Here is an 18,878-nt window from a genome sequence, read left to right on the forward strand (position 1 = left end):
CCGGGGAGCCTGGCAGCCCGCAGGGAGGGGACAGCCACATGCCACCGTCACCAGTGGTCGTGGGGAGCAGGAGAAGGAGCGTGGGTGCGGCAGGGAGCTGTGAGAATGGCCGGCTGGGGATGCTGGCCTGCCTGGCCTCACCTGAGGATGAGGACTGGGAGAGGTTTCTGGAGGCATCCCAGAGAAGGAAACTGACTGTCTGGAGAACATCTGGGGTGTCTCTCCACCTTAACATGAAGTGAACTTTGTAAGATGGTAAGCCTGGGCTTGGGGAGCCTGGGGATAGATTGTGTACCTGCAGGGTCCAGATAAAATCAGCCAAGGGTTTCAGGAGCTGGTTTCCTCTTCTTGATACAGGTGAAGAAAGTCTGGAGCCTGGTGCAGGGCAGGGCCTTGCCTGAGGTGCACGGGGGAGTTCCTGGGACAGCCAGAGCCAGCCCCCAGCCTGGGACAGCCCGTGTGGCTCCTTGCCCAAGGCAAGGCAGGGGTCTCGCTGCCAGGGGCCCTGCAGGCAGCAGGAGGATCCACAGCAGGGTTAGATGGTGCTCCATTTCCTGACAGCAGCCTTCTCTGTTTGAGCAATATAGACCATTCTCATTAGAAAGGGTGAGGTCAGCACTTCTTCTGAGATCCGTATGGCAACTGTGCTTCAGCAATTGTGTGCTTTGTTTACTGCCATCTCTTTTTTCCCTCCTGATGAAGCCACATTTACTGGAGAACATCTCCCCCTCCCTTTAAATGAGCTGAAATATTTCCAAACCCATATGAAGATAAAAGGAGGAATGAAATATGAAACCCATAGGGTGTTTTTCTCTTCCCTGTGCACAGCCAAGATGGGAACATCAGCATTCAGGTGAGAAGCTGGGGCCAAGTCTGGCTGGGAGGTTGTGCAGCTCTGTGGTCACCCTGTGCCATGGTCTGTAGCACATCACAGAAGCCAGCAACAGAACAAGGGCTGCATGCCCCAGCAGCCATGTCTTCACTGTCCCCTCCAAGAAATCCACAGCTGACAGAAAATGTACAGGAGGAGGGGAACATGTTTTGGAGCATATGCAATGTAGCTGTCTCATGATGTAGATATGTGATGTTGTCCTCCAAAATATGGAAGAGAAGGAGGACACAAAGTACAGCAGGTGCTATTGATGAGTTGTTTTTAACTGGGCATAAACTGATTGATGGCACATTTTTGTTTAGCATATTAGCATTTTACCATGCCATTTTCTAGTAGAAAGAAGATCTATAGTCTCCTAGAAATTGGTAGAAGGGACCTCAAGATGTAAATCTGGTCTTACACATGACTGAAGGTGGGCTCCTGACTGCTGAGGTTATGCATGGGTGCGCATGAAATAATGAGAAATTCTTCTTTCATGAAGAATTTTTCCTAGTACCTACAGGAGAAGTCAGGGTTTGAGCAGTCCTGTCTATTCACCATCTCTGTCACTGGTTTGCCTTGTGAATATGGATGTCAGCTTTGCAAAAGAATGTTGATAAAATAATTGCCTACCATAGTGTGATGGTTTCAGGCTTCACTAATTACTTAGTCCTCAGCAGATAAATATGTGACCCATTGTGAATGGGAGAGGGAAGTTTTTCAGAATGGGTTAATGCTATAAAGCTCAGAGCCCTCAGTGATTAATTAGCACAAGATGAAGTAGTGGAACAGAGCAGAGCTGAGATGAGATTTGTACCTGAGGGCTCTCTACTGGCTGATGAGCAAGCAGATCAGAAAGGCCAGATGTAACCATTACAAATACAATTGTACTTATAATGTCAGAAATTTCCAAAACAGGCAGAAAGGCCATTGTATTCCAAATAGTGCTCAAATGCCACAGCACTCGGGAAGCCCTGCATGTATTCCTCTGATCACGCAGGCACATCAATGGCATCTCTGCTGGATCATGTTTCCTAAGGGGTCTACTTCAGCTCTAGAGCATGCTATTTGCCTTGGAGAGCCTTGGGGGGCCAGCAGTTTGCTTTATCAACCCATCAACCATATCTGCTGTGTGCATCTCTTGCTTGGGGTGGGCCAGTGCTGTGGCTGAATGCACTTTTTGGTATCAAGTTCTGGTTGAAAGACTTTCCCTCTGAAGGCAGCAAGTTCTGCGTCCTGTCTACAACCAGCCTTAGGAGCTTAAGAGCATGCTCTTGGCAGAAGAAAATTTCCAGAGGGCACATTGTATAACACAGCATGGAGCAGAGGCACCTAAGCAAGATCCAAATGTAGAAATCTTTGTCAAAATGCAGCCTAAGGGAAAGGGCTTGGGGTTGACTCTGGGCAAGTGGAGTCACCTAAGATAAGAGTCCTAGCATTTTCACCCTAGGTATGAGGAAGCCTCAGCCTTCTTCAGTCTAGCTTTCCATGCATGTCTCTTGCTCTAAACCTCTGATACATTGGTACCTGATACCCTCAGCTGTGCTATCTTCCCCTCACAGTCTCTCCTTTAAAGAGTTGCTCCTGTGTATTATCTGTGGTCGCTTCCTTTTTGCTCCGTTCCCAAACACCAGGTCTATTCTTGGAACGTCCGGCTAGAGTGCTTGTATTGACGTCAAAATTACTCAACAGTTATTGTCAGGAAGGACTTGATTTGCATTTGAATAGGGTGGCTTTTTAATGTCTCAGAAATAAGATGCTGTTGGGGACAATGTCTGGAAAGATTCCCCAAGGTAAATGTAAGAAGGCAAATTTCATGCACGTCTCTTCTTCTAAAGACTTCTCCAGTGGAATAAGAGTGGGGAATAAACCAACCCCTGTGCAGTGGAAAAATATGGCTGCTTTCTCCCAAAACCCCCTTCCCATACTCAAGGTCCTCAAGGCCTGGCAGAGAGACCACAGTGCTGCTGTGGCTTCCTGCCAGGGAGGAACTGCAGAGCTCACAGGCACCTCTTAGAAAATGTGGCAAATGTGAGCCAGTCACTCATGGATGTTGTTAAGGAGGAAGGGAAACAGAGGTTTAATGGGGATTTTCCTGTAAATAAGTGACCAGCATGATTTTCTGTTTTGAGAAACCAAGAACCTAGGTGTGGATGCACCTCGGTCAGTCTGTCTCCCAGAATGGTTCCCCAGGTAAAGGGTGGGTGGGGAATTAGAAGGTCACAGCAAGAGGATCACTATCTCAGCACTCAAATCTGGGACTGTGAAGCCTCCTCAGCTTTTCACAGGCCTGAGCAGTCAGTTATGCCCCTTGCTGTTGGCTGTGCGGCTGATGCCTCAGATGGAATCTTAACACCATGGTCTTGTCTGTGCATGAGTGTTAAGAGAGCCAATTATCAGCATTTGGTGAACGTAATGAATGCAAGTTATAACTTAAAGCTTGTTAACTAAAAGAAATTGCTGCAGGGAGAACACTAACTCAACCCATGGGACAGGATTGCAAGCTTTATCATATCAGGGGTTTTTTTTTAATTACACTCATGCCTGGGTTTTACTGTATTCATATATCTGGATGTCCAATGGTTTTGTCTGTGATGGTAAGTAGAAAGTTTCTCACACTGATCTCTCCTTTAACAGTAAGGGGCTCAGTGTTGTTCTCCTCCTGCCAGTTGCCTGTGAAGCACATAGTTCTTTAATGTAGATATGATCATATTTGGTGAAAAGGAGCAGGGAGTCACACAGGGTTACTTGAATTAATATCACCATATTAATCTAACTGTATTGCTAACTAATAGACTGGGCTTTAGTCTCCCTACTATGAGAATTCAAATGGGTGCTGCTCTTCTGGTGGGGCAGATACATCCTGCAGCTCACACGGATGGCTCTGATCTGTGCTAAACAGCTGTGCCAATGGAGGTTTAGCCTTTGGCTCTTGCATGATCACTTGATCCTACTGTGTCTCATGTCCCCACTTGTCAGGTGGGGATGACACTTCTGTCTGACTTCTGAAGAGGAGAGGCACTCATGAGGGTTCTTGTACACAAGAGTAATAGATGCCTTGTAACTACCTATGGTCAACAGAAAGCACTTTCAGATGTGCAACCTGAGATGTTACGGACAGCTTTTCCCAGAAAGCAAGCAGGGTGCTAAGCAGTTCTTCAGAGCTGTCCTAGGACTCTGCACCCTCCCCAGACACCCAGCTCCAAGGGTCTCCCCTTGGAGCCCAAATTACATTGTTGGGGTAACCAGAGTTGAAAATCAAAGCTCAACTTTTCTGTTCCAGCTCTTCCTTGCTCCTCACCCAGCCATTTCAGCAATGTACTCAGGGCAACTAGCCAAGGTCTTATTTTCTATCATGCTGTTACCAAGAAGGATGTGAAGCTTCCCAAGCTCTGGCTGATTGCATGTTTGTGCTGAACAGTGCCCCTGTTTACAGATAAACAGACCACAGTCCCATCCGTGTGCTGTGCACAGAGTGCCGTGGGCTGGGCTGACCTCCTACTGCACCTCCCAGATCTTCCGCTCACCCGCCTTTCCACTGCTGGAGGTATTGCTATGTCTGTTTTCCCTTCTGAGTGTCTCTGGGGAGGTGAACTTTAAGTCCTGCCTAAATTGTGCAGGACATGCTGGCAGAGACGCTGCCTTGGCTCATCGTCCAGCCAGACCCTCCAGGCAGTGTTGCTGGTCAGCACTGCCCATGACAGTGTTGGGAGCTGCCCCTGGCAGAGGGAGGGCCAGTGCACTCACGGGGTAACAGGTCTTTAAACTGCAGATGTCAGATCCATGAGGGACACCAAAATCAATGCCACCATTCAGTCAGCAGGCAAGAATCAACCAGCCTCATTCAAAACAGCTGCTCCTTTGAAAGCCCTCTGGCCTGGACAGAAGGGACACCTGCCAGGGGCCAAATGGCAGAAAACATCTGTACTACCTGCTCCAAAGTAGTGCTCTAAGAAGGTGCCCTTCCTGTGGTGCCAGGAGGCCACTAATAACTTGTTTGTGACTGAGGGCACTGCTCTGGGAGTGGGGTATCTCCAAAATACCCATCACCCAGGTGTCCTTGCTATCCTTCCCTAACATCCCTAGGTTAACTACTGCCTGAGTAGATGCCTCAAAAGTAGCTTGATGAGGAAAATCCATTTGGCAGGGGAAGAAGAGCACATTCCCAGCTAAAACATCCATGTTCAACCCAGCTTGCAGGAGAAGGATCCCAAAATGCTCACGGCGAACACACTTGGCCAGACTCAGCTCCCACTTGCAGTATCCCTACCATCCTTTGTAAAATGCACCCAGCTCGCTGACCTGTCCTGTCCTTAATGCCTATTTCACTGATTTATGCTGCGTCAGCTACAGACTCTGGGGGATGAGACATCTGTGCTGTGCTGTGTAGCTGAGAAATATTTACTGTTTGTTAAACCAGAGCCTCTTGTTTTATTGCAGGCCACAGGGATTCTCATCTCTAACCTCTTCCTGTGCTTTTCCCTGGAAGCTGTGTGTCATGTACATGGAGCGCAGCGCTGTCAGACTGACCACATGCAATATGTCAGCGGGAGGTTTCGTTTCCATTTACCGTCTTCCATAGCACGGTGTAGCTCTGGCTCAGTTTTAGCAGTAGGAAGCAGATACACCCCACCCCAAGGGCAGAACATGGCATGCTTCACCTCTCCACTGGGATCAGTTGGCAGCAGGCGGCTGGTGTGAGCACCCTGACTCACGTTTTGGAGATGGGGATGGGAAGTGAGTGTAAACGCAGCTTGGCTCACCCAGCTGGCCCTGGTGGGGCTGACATGACGTGCTGCGGGAAGCTGATGCAGCACTGCTGCGGGAAGCTGACGTGGCCAGGGTCTGCGCTGGCCTGGATGCAGTGGGCTTTAGGGGAAGGCCACATTTCTGGGCCCTCAGTGAGGTCTGATGAGGCATCACTGAGCAAAGGCTTGCTGCAGCCTGCACTGACACTGGCATTGGCAGCAAGGTGGCCAGAGTTCCTGCTGCCATGGGTGGTGCCTTGCCTGCGACAACTGAGAAGCGTGACTGGGTGAAAGCTGGCAGGATGGCACTGGAGCAGGGGAAGGCAGCAGAAGAAAGCATCTAAGGAAGGCCATAAGCAGACAAGGGATGTCCACTGACACTTCTCATCCAGGGAGAAACCAGGAGATATCCTAATTCTGCAGCAGCTGGCAATCCACTGTGCATTTCCCAAAACTTCCCAGCTGATATCGTAAATATGAGTTTGAGAATTGTGGGGTTTAATGTAATGTGCCAAATCAAGCAAACTTAGCAAATACCAGAAAATAATATATTGCATCACTTTGGTTAGGAATGGGAAACTAGCACCCAAGGGAGACTTCAAAGTGCTGCAAGAATTCTCTTGCCTGTGGTTTGATATCTCAGTGTTGGTCAGATCAGTTGCTTATCAAAAAGTTGAGGCTACTGGAAAGACAGTGAAATGGTGTATTAATCCATCTGAATGTCTTGTTCAATGGAAATCAGGATCTCAAAGACCAGTTATTTGCTTACTGACTGCTGGTGTAAACCAGTTTGTTTGGGTTCATTTGAGTGACTAGAATAATGTTTACTTGAAAGAGGAGAATTAGATAGGAAGGAAAAGAAGTAATCTACTGGTTGTGCAGTTTTATACCAGTAGAACATATAATTCATAACTCTGGAAGTGTAGGAATAAGTCCTCTGTGGAGTAATTAATTTATATAACAATGGAGAGTAGTTTGTAGACTTTCAAATATCTTCTGGGAACATTGCCAAAAGTATGCACTGAGCACTGATGTCTTCAAAGGCTGCCTGATGTCTGAACCTGGCTCTAGGTGTCTGCCCAGAAGGCTGTTCACAAGGGCTCTGTACTATCAAGTCCTGGGTCATTCATTGCTTTTGCTTCTCCAGCACAACTTAGGATAGGAATTCCCTCAGCTGGCCTTTCTGGCTAACCAATGGCTTGTATGTCTGGTATTTTAACTTTTCAAATTTGCAAGGAAGGCTAGAAAATTATTTCTTATGATCAACAACAATGAGCGATTTCCTCCATCCTGTGCTTTCTTTGATGAATGTTTTTAAAAATGTAGTCAGCATCTGATCTTTCAGGTCAATATTCAGGCCTCTTTTCCTTTAATTTTGCCCAAGTCACTCCTTTAGTGCCCACAAAAACAAGCTGCACAAAACTCCAAAAGGCAGCTGGACATGTGTTCATTCAGCCTTTCTCAGTAATGCTGACTACAGCAGCATTCTCCCAGCGTTCATAAGCTGTTCTCCAATGGCACTGAAAGGTACAATGGATTGGATGGTGAATCCATTATCACAAACCTTTCAAGCAGGCTTTCAATTAGAGCATTTAATTTTTTGTCTTGCACGTCTTTTCTTACATTGCAAGGCATTTTCCAAGCTCTAGTCCTTTTGTGTTCATATGCTTATCTCCTGTGCATGCTCTCTCTATATCTTTTTTCTGGAGGTTTGAAATGTTTTGTTCCACTTGAATTTCATCTCCAGTTTTACAGTTCATCAGTTGCAGAGCCTTCTGGACCCAACTGTCTGTATAACCTGGAGAGCTAATGTAAATCTATTTCAGCACATGAATGACCAGTCTGGATCCTGCCCCCTCCATCTGGAGAACTCCTGACTAATCCTGCTCTAGGGGTACATTGGGGAAAGCAGTGCTTGATGTGATGTCCTTCCCGACATACTGTCCTATCTCTCCAAGTCTGTAGTGCCAGGTTGCTCTTAACATCTTCATCTTTGTAATTTGTGTTCCTATTACTGAGCAGGTGTCCTTAGGAATATACCATTCAGATTATCCATCAGGCTGTACGGTCAGTTTCTGAGTTTATTCTCAGAGCAGGCTCTCAAAAGGGCCATTTTCTTGAAACCTTTAGGAAATCTAGCTCAGGGTAACCAGGTGCAAGTTAATCCCCCATCCATGATCAGCTCATTGCCTTGGAGGACCACATGAATGTTGAGCCTTAGGCATGGTGACTGTCTTACCTCCGAATAAATTATTATTTATTTTTTTTTCATTTTTAAATCTCATTAACATTAATTTACCTGTGTGATATCAAGATCTGATGCTTTCACTTTGGACTTTTGGACCTCACCCCCTAAAGCCCTGTCCACCTCTAGAGGAGTTTGTTGCAGTAGGGGCTGAGCTGCACAGCTAGGGCCTCATTCTCCAGGAGTCAACATCACCAGAGTTCTTGTGAGAGCACACTGTGCCCAAAAACACAGGTAGGAAAAGAAAGCCAGCTCCTCTGGCTGCAAACACAATGCTTTGGAGGATTCAGCACCTTGATAGTTAACACGGCATGTACAGTTCACAACCCCTGGTACCTTCCAAGTGTGGCTAATCACTCACAGCCCTCCTCAGCCCTCCTGCCACTGACATGGCCTTTCTCTTTATAGCTCTGCTAGAGCGTGTTCAAGTTTCTGTCAGAACCAGAAACATGCCACACGCTGCTTTAATCCCTTTAGCAGTGCACAGACACAAGCAGCTCTCCAATAAAAGGGTGAGTGCCACCCCTGAACTTCACTAATTTGTCACAGTCAACAGGATTTTTTTGCCTCCCTTTCACAGCACAGCAGTAACTTAACAAGCCTTTGATGCGCAGCCTGGTCCCTGTCGCATCTACAGGCTGATGAAAGTGCTGAGGGCGGCAGTGGACAAGGGGTGCTCAGCTACACAGTGAAAACAAGCTTCCATCTTAGCTGTCCCCCTCATCCCCACAGCATGGGAAGAAAAGGAAGGGTGAAAAGGAGCTCTTTCCTAAACCACCCTTGAGGCTCCCCCTAAATGCAGTTTGGGTGCTTCTGTTTGCGTGCTTCAATTTGGGTGCTTCCTACGAGGCAAGAGGACACCCAGTTCCCTCCATCCCCATCCTCTGGCAGCCTGGCAGGGAACAAGGCATCCTTGGTATGGTTCTGTCACCCTGGCAGAGCAGCAGGGCCTGGGATGCCCCAGGTCACCCCTGTTAATTTACAATTTATAAACTCTTGGACAGATGGGCCTGGATAGTTCCACAGAAATGCTGCACAGAATACAGCAGGGGCCCTACTGAGCGACACATTTTTTCCTCTGCGTCTTGCAAATTGCAGCCAGCAGTGAGTAGAGCAGGTTTTTGTTCCCCTCCTGTGTTTAGGAAATCTCTCTGCCATTGCTGGTGGAGAAGGAAGAGCAGGGTGTGCTTTGGGTGTCAGCATGAAGGTGCATGCTTAGCTTGGAGCCATTTCCCAGGCACGTGAAATAATGTGACATGAACTCGGACAATAATCCTGTTCAGTGATTCCCAGACAGCTTCCTGAAAGTAAAATGGGATTGTAAAAGTAAAGTGGGCTCACTCTGCCCTGCAATAGGTCCCACCATCTATATGTGTGTTTGTGGGAGCACTGATTAATGGGTGTGATGTCTGGGAGGCCAAGAACAGCTTTTATGAGGCCATGCCTGAAGCCCCATCTGTGCTACTCGCACCAGTCTTGCTGTCCCTCATCAGCTGCCAGTATTTGCCATCTCCTTTCTGCTTGGCATACCCTCCAGGCTTATTTAACGCCTCTCACTTGCCCATGAGCCTTGGTGGCTTTAGGAAAAAGACAGAAACTGAAGCTCAAGAGCAAATGTCCCTGTGGATTAGGGGGAAAGAACACAAAAAGAAACCTACCTGGATAGAATTGCTACTCTCACACCAGTTTACCAGGGTGTCCCTGCAGGGATATTTGGTGCTCCTCACAAAAACAGTGGTCACAGCTGCTGGTAAATGCAAATACCATGGCCCTGCTGCACGTGTGTGCACTGGTGTGCCACAGGAATGGCTGTGAGCCTGTTGGGGTGTGCACTGGGAGTCTGCCTAGGGCCCAGGAAGCAGCAGCAAGGATGGCTTAGAGCACACACACTGGTTTCTCAAAAACAGCAGTGCAAGTTCCACTTCTAAGCACTGTCAAGTCCATTTTAAGGGCTTAGAAAGAATTGTGCACACACACGCTATGTTTATTAAATACCCATATAGTTAAACACGAGTCAGGATGGCTCTTTTCCTTTCAGGATGGTGACCCTGTTCTAGGGAAACTGATGAAACCCTACAGGAGGGAGATCTGAGTCATGAGAGCTTCTCATGGAAACTTACTTCCTGGCCTCCTTTTTGCTGTGTACTGAGAACAGGAGATGAACTAAGGCATGGTGGAGGGAAGCTGCAATTGCACGAGCTCTCTGGAGCACGATAAGCACTTTTCATTCCTATAAAACATGTGGTCTTCCAGTATCTACAGCTTTTCCTGCTTCTTCTCTATCCCCTTTGCCCTCCTCACTCCCAGCCCTGCTCAGGGAGCAGCCCGTGGTCTTTGGTCACACATCCATTCAGTAACTTGCAAGGTCCCATAATTTATAATTCTTAGACACACAAGCTGCTACTTTCACATACGGAAATTCCCAAAGGTCAGAGAAGGGAAATGGTTAATTCCTTTTATTCAATGCCTAACCTCCCCCCTCATCCCACACTTCCCACCCCCACCCTGTGTGAACAGGAAACTTGAAAAGGAAAAGCTTTCTGAATCCAGCAGCTGGGAATGGAGGAATCCTGGAACTTTATGCTCCAGAAGCTGAGAGACAACAATAAAGGTTTCCCCACCATCCAGAGAGAGCAAGTATATATATATATATATATATATATATAAAGAGTTATCTCTTCAAACAAATGCATGGGGGATAGGAGGGGTCAAAATCTCAGCAGGCAAGTTCTGCATTGGCTAAAGCTCTAGCAAGCACTGGGAGACCTGACTACATCAGCAGCTCAGTAAACTGGAGAAGCTGGGGAGAAGCCTAGCCAGGTGATGCTCATAGATGTGTGATTTATGTCTTTCTCATATCTTGTTTGCACTGCTGAGAGACATGATTCCAAAAAGCCCTCCTTCAAATGCTGTGTTACATGGGGAGTGGTCCTGAAGTTAGGCTGCAGGGATGTTCTTCTCTGAAAGACAAGCCCCAAACACCAACATCATATGTGCCTTTCAGATGGGGAATTTGGGGTGGCTGAAATCTGTGCTATCTTTGGATTTTAGCCAACCTGAGTAGGAAGATGAGAATGAAGATGATTTGCTTAGAAAGTACCAGAGTGCCTGCCAGGACTGACGGGAAGCCAGACTCGTGCCCCAAGGAGTTTACTTGCTAATTGAAAGCAGAAGCCTGTTAAAACAACTTTCCAAGAGTCTGGCACTGCAAAGCACATGCCTATGCTTTTGACACTGTGGTAGAGATTCTTAGAGATCCTTATGGAGCGTGTTAGGGTGCCACAAAGTTTCAATGAGTAATGTGAGCAAATAATCATCTGAGAGGAAAATATAACAAGCTCAGTCACGTATGCTGCAGTGAGGGTGAAAGGAGAGTGAAGTTGGCATGAATAATTTGGAAAAGATCCTCCCACATTCAGAGCACATAGCTCCAGAGGAAAGGCCTTTAAGCCTGGTGGTCAAAGGAGCATCTAAAGTTACTCCTGTGCCGTGTGAGTGTTCATCCACACTTGCCAGTATGCAAGCAGGAGCAGCCTCCAAGAGAGATATGAAACCAACGTACAGCTTTACAGGAATGAAGATGCTTTTGGTGGAGTTTCACTCAGCAAAGACGGAGTCTGCTGTGGTAACTCAGACCTGCTGCAGCGTGTTGCACACCTTGGCACCATGACCCTTAAACCAATTCATACATGTGCAGCTGCAGGTTTATTTCAGAGTCTAGATTAAGGTGCTTGCAGATTCCATACACTGCCACCAGACTGATGCAAGCAGGAGCAGCACAGCCTGGAAGATTTACCAAAATTAATTACTGCTTTTAAAGCCTTCTCTAGGCTATCTTGGATGAGCAGTGGCAGTTACATGGCAGCAGGAGAGACAAGGATCTTGTATTTTATTTCCCTGCTGATCCCTTGAACCATGCCACACTCCATGGTGTTGTAAGGAGCTCAGGAGGAGGGAGGCACCCAGTCAGGTGTATTCCACAAACCCAAGGCCTGCCCTCTTGTTCACAACAGTTTGCTCTTTCACCTTTCAAGATCTCAGGAAATGGGGGGTATGAAAACCACCTTTATACAGCCTTCACGAAGTGTACAGTAACAAGTGTGCAACAGTAACAATGGCATGCAACCATTGCCATCAGTGGCGCTTAAATATAGTGAGCCTTTGTCCTGTGAAGTGCAGGTTCCTGCTGCTCCTATGTTTGTGAAGGTCTTCCACAACTGGAGGAGGCAACGGAAAATAAAATAATTATCAGTGGCCCAACTATACCATCCCTCTGCATTTGTAACCCTGTATCTCCTTCTGAGAGATGCAAAGTCACATTTGTACTTGGCTTACAGGGAAATTCATCACAGTCTTCAGGTATTTCCACTTTGGAACCTTTACATATTTTCTCCTGTTTACAAATCTGTGCTACCCAAATGCTGCCACTGCTAGGATGTGATATAATGACCGGACTCTCAGGCCTGCTGTGTCTCAGGGGACCTCACCCTATGGGCTGTGTCAGATATCCTTGATGCCATCCCTCCCACCACTGGCAGAGTGGAAAGGGGCATTGGCAGTGCCTGCTCCCCTCCAGCGTGCCCCGGCTGTGGTGCCCCGGGGACTGTGGCCAGATGGCATAGCTTAAAGCCATCCCCCCAGCCCCAGGGCACTGCTGGCACCACACCAGCCCGGATCAGATCACAGCAGGTCCCCTGCTCTGCAAGGCTGGGAACCAGGAGCATGTTGTACCTGGCTGCAGAGCCCCTCAGTGCAGAAACCTCTCGAGGCTCTCTGCCCCCCACAGCCGTGACACCATTTGCTCGTTTCCCTCGCACCAAACTCTGACGCGGAGCTGCGGTTGCTGGTCTGCGTGCTCTCCCATCCCCTTGCCCGGTGCATTGTTTTCCCTTCCATTCGCCAGCCCTGGGTCGATCCATCCATCTGCAGGGTTAGGATCCACAAATCTCTGAGGGCAGGCAGTGTCCTGCTGTGTTTAAAGGGGAAGTAGTTAATGCTGCCTGAGTCACTGTTGATGTAAATAACACATCATATTTGACAACTGCTCCAAGGCAAGGTTTCATTAGTAGTATTTTGCGATCTGACTTCGGGGACTGCTTTCTGAAGTTCTCCCTTTTTTTCTTTTCTTTTTTTCCCCCCACTGTCTTGTTTGTAACATCCCCTTTGAACTCGTGACAATAAAATTTCCTTCCCCACTGATTTAGTCCTTTTCCACTTGGCACGCATGGACATTTTCCCTGCTGTTTCTATGGAACCAAAGTCCCCATGAGTCCCTTTTGTTTACTTCCTTGCAAGTAGCCGAGCATCGTCGGTGAGGTCAGAAGGAAGGTGCATGGCTCTGGGAATAACAAGAGCGATGCTGCCAACACCAATAGGCTGTGAAATTAACCTGCCTTGCACTTCTCCCATTTTCAGGCTCTCACTTCGAAGATACTGAGGTTTTATATATTTCCACCCATCACCACACTTCCCAACTTCAGCTGGCATCCAAAATGAAAGTACCAAAATACTGTAAGAAAGTCATAACATTTGTGAAGTAGCTGAGCCAGGAAAAAAATGATGATGAAATGCCTTACTTCAGGAACAGGTCTGATTAAGTTGGAGTAAAGGAATCCTGCTGTGCCCTCTCCGGCACAGCATTGCGGCACTGGCTGGGTATGCAGGATCAGCTCTTGCCTGTCCCACCAATGCCACCACTCCTCAGAGGCTCATCAAGCCCAGGGACAAGAACAGCTCAGACAGCCTTCACATACAGCCAGTTATTTGGTTTGTGGGAAGGGGGGTATTAAATGGAGATGTTTTTCTGAAGCACCACTGTCCATTGCTGGAAATGACATGTCAGATTTTTGGGGTGACATATATTTTTGGGGTTACATATATTTTGCTCCACAAGGATCTTCCCTCTGCAGATGGAAGGTGCTGCACAGCCGGATGGCACATGGGACAGGAGCCTCTGGGTTCAGATTGATACTGCTCTCTGAGCCATGCCAGCCACTTTTGTCCTGGGTTAAGCTTGATCAGTTTTGTTGTCAGATTCATCCAGGAGATGTTCCCAACTAGAAACAGTCCTAACAGGATGCATGTGAGGAAACACATAATTTCAAATTACTTCTTCCACCTGAAATGATCTGTAATCCCATCTCAGACCAGAGAAGTGCTGAAGAGTCAAGTGGGTTTCAGTAAAACAGGTGAAGGGAAATCAGCAGCCACGATGGTTTCTCCCGCTCTGTACCAGGTGTCTGCACAATAGCCCTGATTAGCACCCACTGCCCCTGCCCGACCTGCTGGCTGCAGGGACAGGTGACTGGCTAGCAGGGAACCTCACATCAGCTTGGCTCTTCTTACACAGCAAGGTCCTTATTAAACTTTTGGGGGGGGTTGTGTGTGTTGTTTAATTGTCTCCCTGGTTGCAGTGCTGAAGAATGGAGGGTGCCTTGTTTGCAAATCTGCAAGCAGAGGCAGCTGTTGTATCAGGCTAGTTTTAATCACTGCTATAATTTTTATTATATCCTTTTGGCTTTTAGACCAATTTTCCTCATTCTCTTCACACACACCTCAGACCTTGTCCCTACTTGCCTTGAACACAACTGAAATGAGCCTACACCCACAGGAGTCTGGTCCTGTATATTTAGGACATCCTCCTTCTCTCAGATCATCGTAAATGAGCTTGGCTGAAATTAACGGCCCAGATATGGAGGTGCCCTGTGGAAGATGGTGACCAGTGTCAAGGTCCCTGTGCTACCTTTCCTCTGCTGATTAAACCAGGCTGGGATGTGCTGTTTCCCAGAACAGAGGTGGGTGAGGGAGCAGATGTACTGCCACTGCCAGGCTGAGTCCCTTGCCATGGGGGCAGCCTGGCACAGAGCCAGCATGTCTCCACTGAGGACATTGCCTGACCTTTTCAATTTGTGTTTCCATTTGAAATACGCAAATATTTAGCAAAATATTATAAAGAAAGCTAAACAGAAAATTTCCCTTTGAAAACATTTCCGTTTATGGCCTTCTTCACCTCCAGCTCCAGTTCTCCTGTCCTTCATTCCATCCTCATTTTTTAAAGTAAAGGGAAAGAGAAATAACATGAGAGAAAGCAGAACATCCTCCACCCTTCTGACTGCAATGTTGATGCACACTTTTCATGAAAAATCACCTTAGAAATAGATAGTTGTTTTGACAATAAAAAAACCTCTCATAGTAATGTGTTGTACTGTTGGCACTGAACCTCTGCTCTCCAGGGAAGAAATAGGTAAATATGGAAACCCTGGTGGTTGCTCTTCAGCTCTGATCAAGGGACTTTTTGGCTGCAGCCACCATCTCAGGCAAACTCTCAAATCACAAGTGTACAGGCAGTGTCTTCCACAGGGGCACAAGGGGAAGAAAGGTAGAGAAGCCTTTACCTCTAGAATCTGTGGGCATGAGAAAGGATGAAGAAATAAATTCTCCATTTGAGAGAAGACAAGTTGAGTTGGGCCAACCCCTCATTCACGCACAAAAATGGTTCTAGAAGTGGAATTTGCTCATTAATAACAGTCCAGTATTTTGGCCTTAATGTCAGCCTGGCTGAAAGCTGGGATGCTCTCAATAGGCTCCTCATCCCATGGTCAAGTAGCACTGAGAAACAATAATGAAAACGCAAGAAATGGCACCTCTACAAAGAGATGCTGTGGCTGAGGGAGATGAAAAGTTAAGACAGCAAGGGGGGCGGATGGGTGGTGTGAAAGGTATCTCTGAAATCTGATCTCCACCAGATCTTCCACATTACACCTGTGCACAGAGACTCAGTTGGAGTCTGTGAGGCATCAGGTTCGTCCAGATTGACTTCAGAAAAACAGCATCCAGTACCATAAAGATTAAAGTAGTCTGGTGATGGAAATAGGAAGCTGCCAAAGGACCCACTAATCAAGTTGCTTTGAATTAGCTCTTGCAAGAATATAGCAATGAAAGACTTTTCACTTCCTGAGTTCCTCAATATACTTCCTTTTACCTAATTTCGTTGTTATGTGAATACAATTTCTGTTCCCATGAGCAAGGAGGATGCTTCATTTTCGTTTCCAAACATTATTGTGAAGGTGGGTTTACAGTTTCATCAGTGATTACATTCAGGTCTGCCTGTTGTGAGATGGAAATTATTTCTATTTTTCTCATAATAGTCCTAAAATTACCTGCTGGCCAGGGAGGGACAGTGTTGACAGGGTGCCTTTTGAATGTAGGGGTTATTTTTAGAAAGGACATCACTACTTACAGACCTACATCCAAGCGACTTTCTCAAATGATTAAGACAAGATCCTTAAAAACAGACTCATTTTGAGAGAAATCAAGGGGATTACATACTTACATGTCTTTCAATCAGGTTGGACATAAGTTCCTCTGGAAAACAGAGCACAAACTCTAATTCTCCTAGGCACCTTTGCAAGCAGAAGCTGAGAAGCCTGATGCCAATCTCTGCTGGATCGGCATGAGGCCAGAGTAAGTGCAGCGAGGAGCTGGACTGGAGCTAAAGTTAAAGTTAAAGTTAAGGGGAGGAAGTCCAGCAGCTTGTTTGTGTTCTCCGGAAGGCGAGCATAACTCACTAAACAAATGTCAGGAGGGGTCACATCCCGCTCTCCTAGAAGCTAGAGGGAATTAACGTGAGAAGAAACCCATGTCAGAGGTGAAACACAGGAGGCTGGGCTTAGGAACATTAGTGGACAACTGAGTGCATAAAAACAGCGCAGGGAAGCATCCAGAAGTTGTTGCATTGGGTTTTGCCACTTGCAAACTGTGTTATTGAGCATGCATGTCTCTTCTTTGCAGGACATGCATACACCTCAAAGGTTGCATTTGCCAGCATGTCTTTGCAAGTGAGCTTCCTGCATAGGGCTTCTTGGAAAATCTACTTCTGCTCAGAGCCCCTTCCATGGCTTTGGCTCTCTTGTGCACTTGCACGTGCCTGGCCAGCACCTTTTCACAAACCCCTCTGCACCTGCAGAGGCTTTCTTGCAGCTATTGTCCCTTTGCACTGCCTCAGGAGGAGCAGGGTGGCAGCCATCCATGAGGAAGAAATCCATTCCACACCCCATCACGGGCAGGAGTATTCTGGCCTGAGGAATCAAGATGTCACTGTCATGTCCACAGCCATCCCACCTCCCAGGAACCTGCAGAGGACAACATCAAACTATTACACGTATTTCTTTTTTCCACCACAGCTGAAGGAGAAACAGCTTGTGGAAGTGTCTCAGGTTCCCTCAAGAGCATTTTCTGGTTGATGCTTTGTGCAGGTGAAAGAGCAGCTGGAGGTAGAGGATGGGAGATGCAGACAAGGTGACTGCTGTGGGCAGCACAGGTGAGCATGGAGAACTGGGGCTGATATTGGTCCCTTGCTCTCATGCTGGCTACCCAGCAGGACTTGCTTAGTGTTGTTACATTGACAGGTGGAGAGAGGGGTGGTTCCCCAGAGGCTGTAGTGCAACAGGTGAGCATTGAATAATCTGCTTTCTGATTATCTTTAATCCAGTCCAACTCTAAGTTTCCAGATGACCTGCTGATCTCCTGCATCTTATTGCTCTGGCAGTGACTTGCATTTGCTTGTTAATTCTACAGAAAACTAATCTACAAAAAAAAAAAAAAAAAACAAAAAAAAAACAAAAACAAAAACAAACAAACAAAAAAAAAAAAAAACCCCAAAAACCCTCTTGGTTCTTTCTGTAGCCTCTAGGATCACAGCTACCAGTGCTAGGGAGGTGCCAGGAATGCATGGTAGGAGCAGGCAGGAAGAGCAGGACCACCCTTTCACCAGCAGATCAGATTAAGCCTAAATGGGAAACTGCACCCTGAGGGTCAACAGATATTATTCCTGGTCAAGGTGCAGCCCCGTTGTCCCCATTGTTCATGTCTATTTTGCATGGGTGTAACCCTCCTGGTATGAGTGCAGTTACTTGTGCAACATCTCTACAGGTCTTGGAGGGAAGCTGAGGTTCACTGATTTAAAAGCACATCCTCCCAAGATCTGAGCTTTAGTGCTGAATTGTACAGAGGATCAGCCACTAACAGGGACAACATGATCTATCTGAATTAAGCCATCCAGAAGAAGAAAGCTTTCTAAAAATCCTCTTATCTCCCAATAAATAAAAGAATAAATTTGAAAGAAGGAAAGCTTTTGACATTGGTAAGGGAACAAAAGCTCTGGGAGCAAAATAGTAAAAATCAGAAATATCCTTCAGCAAATTGCAGCACCTGTGCTTTATCTACAGATGGTATTATTCAGGTCATGATGAACTGTCAATCCTGAACATAAGAGCAAAAAAGTGAATCATCAGTCTGAACTGAGAAACCCCCCTGTCTGTCCTCAATTCTGGCTGGCAGCACAGGTAACGATTTATTCTCATTTCTGTCTATTTCATGTCTGCCTGGTCAATATTCCTCACAATACAATCCTGAAGAGGAATTTTGGTAATAAAAAAGTCAGACAACAGAGTAGGGGTTAGGAGCCCCCGAAGTGATCAGTCCCAGGGTGTTTGCTGGTGGAAGGGAGGTGCTGATAACCTGGGCAGATATTCAGGCTTCCGTTTGTTTTGCTGGCCCACTTAATCCTTGCTGTGGCTGAAGCCAGCAATGCTTCAGTTAGATTAATGAGCTGAACCAAAACAAACCTGTGAGCTTCGAGTGCAGCTCTCCTGTTTAGCACTGTGAGCTCCTCTACCAACAGCAGCAAAGTTCAGACACAGCTCACCATTAGGAAACCCCTTTTCCCCTGTTGTTTAACTGCAGTGATTAAGGAGAGACTGTGCAAGCCCTGGTGATGGAGGCCTGTCTCCCCTTAGGCTGGGCAGAGAAGGGGCTGAGCTCATTCAGCTTTTTGCCTGCTGCTGCCACCACACTCTCTGCTCCCACCCAAGAGGGGCTGGGAAGTGAACAGCCACTCAGCTGGCTTCAGGGAGAAACCTCGGGGGAAACCCAGGACAGAAAACATCATCTTGGCCTTAAAGGTCTACCATTGAGTGAAAACATTTCCTTAGGATTCTCATTTTGAAGTACCTGT

At 46.9% G+C, this 18,878-nt stretch overlaps 1 long non-coding RNA gene across 1 annotated transcript; it reads right to left on the bottom strand.

The window, feature by feature from the left end:
• Positions 1–11,931: 11,931 nt before the first annotated feature.
• On the bottom strand, positions 11,932–16,315 carry LOC130254425 (uncharacterized). The gene is made up of 3 exons (XR_008840708.1): positions 16,197–16,315; positions 12,596–12,833; positions 11,932–12,081 (listed from the first exon to the last, which is right to left on the bottom strand). It is a non-coding gene; the product is annotated as an uncharacterized LOC130254425 (long non-coding RNA).
• Between the last annotated feature and the right edge of the window lie 2,563 nt (positions 16,316–18,878).

This window comes from Oenanthe melanoleuca, chromosome 5 (genome assembly GCF_029582105.1).
Source record: "Oenanthe melanoleuca isolate GR-GAL-2019-014 chromosome 5, OMel1.0, whole genome shotgun sequence".
Lineage (NCBI taxonomy): Eukaryota > Metazoa > Chordata > Aves > Passeriformes > Muscicapidae > Oenanthe > Oenanthe melanoleuca.